Source organism: Urocitellus parryii, chromosome 11 (genome assembly GCF_045843805.1).
Source record: "Urocitellus parryii isolate mUroPar1 chromosome 11, mUroPar1.hap1, whole genome shotgun sequence".
NCBI classification, from domain to species: domain Eukaryota; kingdom Metazoa; phylum Chordata; class Mammalia; order Rodentia; family Sciuridae; genus Urocitellus; species Urocitellus parryii.
In genome coordinates, this window is record NC_135541.1 from 109408908 (window position 1) to 109413757 (window position 4850).

The window sequence follows — 4850 nt, forward strand, 5'->3', positions numbered from 1 at the left end:
TAAAAGACTTAGAATTAATTTAATCAAGGAGGTGAAAGAGTTATACATTAAACTATATATTTTGCAAAGTTTTGATTAATGAGATGGAAGAAGACACAAGTAATAGAAAGATATTCTGTGTCCATGGATTGTGAGAATGATGTTGCTAATATTTCCATAGTTCCCACAGTGATTTACAGATTCAGTGCAATCCATATCAAAATCCCAATGTCATGTTTTCACAGAAATGTAAAAATAACCCTAAAATACACACGGGATCACAAGGGACTCTGAATAGCCAAGCCCAACTTGAGCAAGAACAAAACTGAAAGCATTATACACTCTAATTTTTTTGTAAATTTCAAATTATAGTAATTGAAAGACATATAGACCCATGGAACAGAATCAGGAGCCCAGAAATAAACCCATTCATACACAACCAACTAAACTTTGACAAGTGCACCCACCGGGAATATCAATGGCAAAAGGATATCTTCAATAAACCATGGTGGGAAAGCTATGTAAAAGAATGAAATGGGATACTTTTCTTGCACCATGTGCAAAAATTGACTTGAAATGGATGATTTGGGAAGATGGTAGAATAGAGGAAGCCTGTGTTTCTAGTTGCTCCATGAATTGGATCCAAGTTGCCAGAGTCCTGCTTCTCAGTGAGGTTGGTAAAAGGGGGAATTCACTTATATTCAATATCAGATAGTCAGAATCTCTTAGAGATTCAGAAAGTTGGGTTCACTGAACAAACAACAAGAAAGAACACATTGGAGCTAAGTCGATTGTGGCAGTGGGAGTGGCACTGGGTCACGGCAGAGGGGAGGGATAATATCGACAGAGAGAAACACAATGGATAAATCTGGCACAGAGAAACCTATAGATTAGAAAAGCAACCTGAACTTAGTTGATCCAGAAACTGCACAGTAAACTAGTGTTTGAAAAATGCTATTTCTCAATTGGCAGGCAGAGAGCGGGGGCATAGGCCATCTTGAGGAGCTTGCTGCTGTGGGAGCCGGAACATTATAGCAAACATAGCCATCCTGTCCCCGAAAGGGCCTATTGTGTGGCCTAGGATGTACCTAGCAAAATGGGAGTGAAATAGGCACAGAGAAGATTGTACCCAGTGGGAATTCAAGTCAGAAATATGGAGGGGTGTGCAACTTCTTTGAGTCTGGCCGTCCACCTGACCAGCTGAAGAGGATCAGGAAACTGAACAGGCAGGTGTGAATGCACTTGGGGACTACTCTTGAGAAGGCCACATTCTTGGGCAGCAGAGTGTGTGAGACCTGTGGAGGGGTGGTTCCCTTCCCCCATGAGTAGAATTCTTGGGAGCCTCCTGAGATAGAGACTCCTAGCACAGATCAACATCTATCTGGACCCTACCGGGTGTGTTGATCTAATCTATTCAGAGCAGATACCACCCAACAAAGTCCCTAGAGGCTGATAAGGTCTAAGCCACAGCTACCCGGGAACTTCCCTTTTGGAACTCTGTAGTAGCCCCACCCTGGGAGTACCTCAGTCTGGTCTGTGGGGACAAAACTCCAATTGACAGTATTTTCCATTTCATCCTACCTGATACAGGTAAGAAGAAAAGCTGAGCTATTTCAACCCGTTTGTTTTGGCCACTCCAACGGGTACCTTGGTAAGCAACACAAGAAGAAGAAGAGGTAAACAAGCTCCAGCATGCTCTCTCTCTCTCTCTCTCTCTCTCTCTCTCTCTCTCTCTCCCAAGAAGAAATGGAAAGAAGGCAATGACCATTCATCCTTAACCCTGGTTTTGACCACCTCACTAGAAAAAATTATTTCATGAAGAATCTTTTTTACTTTTTTTGTTCATATTGTGTTGTTGATTTACACACACACACACACACACACACACACACACACACATATATATATATATATATATATACATACATATTTGTCTCTTTTTTCATTTTTGGCAATTTTTACAATGATTATTTTTCCTTGTCTTTTGAGGGTTGGGATTTTAGTTTATTTTCTCTTGTTTCTCTCGATTTATCCTTTCTTCTCCGGTTGACAGTCAAACTCTCTTGCTCTCGATCTCTCCCCCCATTTACTTTGTCTTTTCTATTTTTTTCTCCTCCTCCTTCTTTAAAATTATCACTTTCTATATCTGTTCTGCATTTTTTCTGGTTCACATTGTAAACATTCTAAACTTTCTTTTACTTTCTTATCACATTTTCCTTCCTCTTATTGAACTGTATTTTCACCATCTTTTAGATTTGCTTTTCATAGCTCCTGCCCCCATCATTCATGTTGTTGCACTTATTAGTACTGTGGATGGCACAGTTGACACCTACTGTTTACTTTAACTCACGGTTTTCGTTTCTATTAGCAATTTGTGACCTCGCTTTTCCTGTTTTTGTGGTAACTAGTGTTGTAGATATCGTAGGAGGCACTGGATATTTATTTTAATGCTGTGTATTGTTTGCTCCAGTTGTTGTTATTGTGTTTCCCCTTTTCTGAGCAGGGCTCAGAATCTACAGGAACACAAGTTCACAGGGTAGAGACTCTGCTGCTGACCTAAATCCAGCCAAGAGAATACTTATCTGATTCACACAGATAAATCACACTCAAACTTCAGTGATTCTTTAATACAAACAACAGAAGAGATGAAATCCCTCAAATTAAGCCAGGTACAGTGGTGCATGCCTGTAATCCCAGTGACTTGGGAGGCTGTGGCAGGAGGATTGCAGGTTTGAGCCAGCCTCAGCAAATTGGTGAGGTCCTAAGCAATTTAGTGACATCATGCCTCAAAATTAAAAATTTTAAAAAGGGCTGGGGATATGGCTCAGTGGTGAAGCACCCCTCTGTTAAATCCCTAATACCCCACCTCAAAAAAAAAAAAAAAAGAAGAAGAAGAAGAAGAAAATGACCAGGCCCAAGTAGGAATGATTAGGGGGTCTCTCAGATCCCATTCATGGACATTCACTTCAACAGCAAAATTCAACAGAGAATTAGCACAAAGTCTATGAACATCACACCTCCAAGGAGTCTCCATCTAGGTCATTCCAGGTCCCTTTGGCAAGAGAAGTCAGTCCCCTAAAAAGTCCTACATATAAGAGTGGGTGAGACATCTATCCCAACAGATGCATAAAGCCCAACAGAGTCTTTCTTCCTCTGCTGCCACCAAAGTACATGGTCCTTCTGAGGAAGCTAAGGCCATGTTGGGGTGAGGCCCTCACTTCATCCAATAAAGCAGTCCATGACTTGGCCTCTGTATCTGGCCTGTCCTGTTTATACTCTGTCCTCATCCAGCATGACAACAAGGTGACCATCATGGAGGGTAAAATCAATGCTCTCATTTTAAAACCTGGTGTAAATGATGATTTGCTTGCAAAGGCCCTGGCCAATGTTAACACTGGGAGCCTCATTTGCAACACAGGTGCTGGTAGGCCTGCTCCAGCAGCTGGTGTGGCAACAGCAGGAGGTCCTGTCCCCACCACCACAGCTTCCTCAGTGGAGGAGAAGAAAGTGGAAGCAAAGAAGGAAGAATCTGAGGAGTCCAATGATTACATGGGATTTGGTCTTTTTGACTAAACTCTTATAACATGTACAATAAAAAGCTGAATTTTGCTGATAGTTTTTTTTTTTGGGGGGGTTAATCATAGGAATACAAAAAATATGGGGGAAAAAAGGTGACATGATGCCTCCTAAAATTTGTAATTCACCAGCAACAAATCTGAAGATATTAAAGTGGATGAAATATCAGATAAAGAATGCAGAAGAATGATTATAAAAATGATCAATAAGTTCCAAGAGAACACCGAAAAGTAGCTAAATAAATTAAGGAGGCCAGTTCAGGGTATGAATAAGAAATTCAATAAGAAGATAGAGATATAAATAAATAAATAGTTGAGAGTCTTTATTTAATAGAGTAGGCATACTGAAGACAACATCTCAGAACTGGAAGACAAAGTGTTTGGCCTTGAACATTCAGACAATATGAAGAAAAGAAAAGAAGTAACCATAGCTAGAGAATATAAGAACTCTGGGACAACATTAAGAGACGATGATTAAGAACCACTGGAATTGAAGAAGACTATGTAATATGTCCTAATGGCATGACCCTTTTTAGGGCAATAATAATACACAATTTTTCCAAACCTTGAAAATCAAATGGACATCCAGATACAGGGTTCATTCAGAACTCCAAAAAGACAGGGACCTCAAAAAAGAACACATTATAATTAAAATGACACATTATAATTAAAATGCCCAACATACAGAACAATGATAGAATATCGAAAGCCTCAAGAGAAAAAACTTGGGTCACATTTAGAGGCAAACCAGTCAGTTACTTCTGATTTCTCAGCACAAAATCTAAAATTCAGGAGGGCTTAGAATGATATGTTCCAAGCTGTGAAAGAAAATAACTGTCAACCAAGATTGCTATATCCAGCAAAGCTGTCCTTCAGAATCAAACAAGAAATAAAAGTCTTCTGTGATAAGCAGAAAACAAATTAATTCATGACTACTAAGCTGACACCACAGAAAATAAGTCCTTGGCAAAGAAGACATCAAAAACGAACCCCAAAGCACACAAATGGACAAATATTATTTAAAGAGTAGCTAAACAAATGAGGAACAGGACCATATTAAACATTAGAAATAAATCTAAATGGCAGGAATTAATAAAAATCTGTTTGTAATAACAGATTTTTTTGTAATAACAGTGGTCTCAACTCTCCAATTAAAAGACATAGACTGACAGAATGGGTTAAAACACAAGATCCAACTATATGTTGTATGAAAGAGACTCACCTTACAGGGAAAGAGCCACAGGCTGACAGTGAAAGAATGGAAATGGATATACCCTGCAAATGGAGCCCTAAAAC

General features: G+C 39.5%; 1 pseudogene; it reads left to right on the forward strand.

Moving 5' to 3' along the window:
* Positions 1-3150: 3150 nt before the first annotated feature.
* LOC113195678 (large ribosomal subunit protein P1 pseudogene) lies at positions 3151-3552 on the forward strand (annotated as a pseudogene).
* Positions 3553-4850: the final 1298 nt, after the last annotated feature.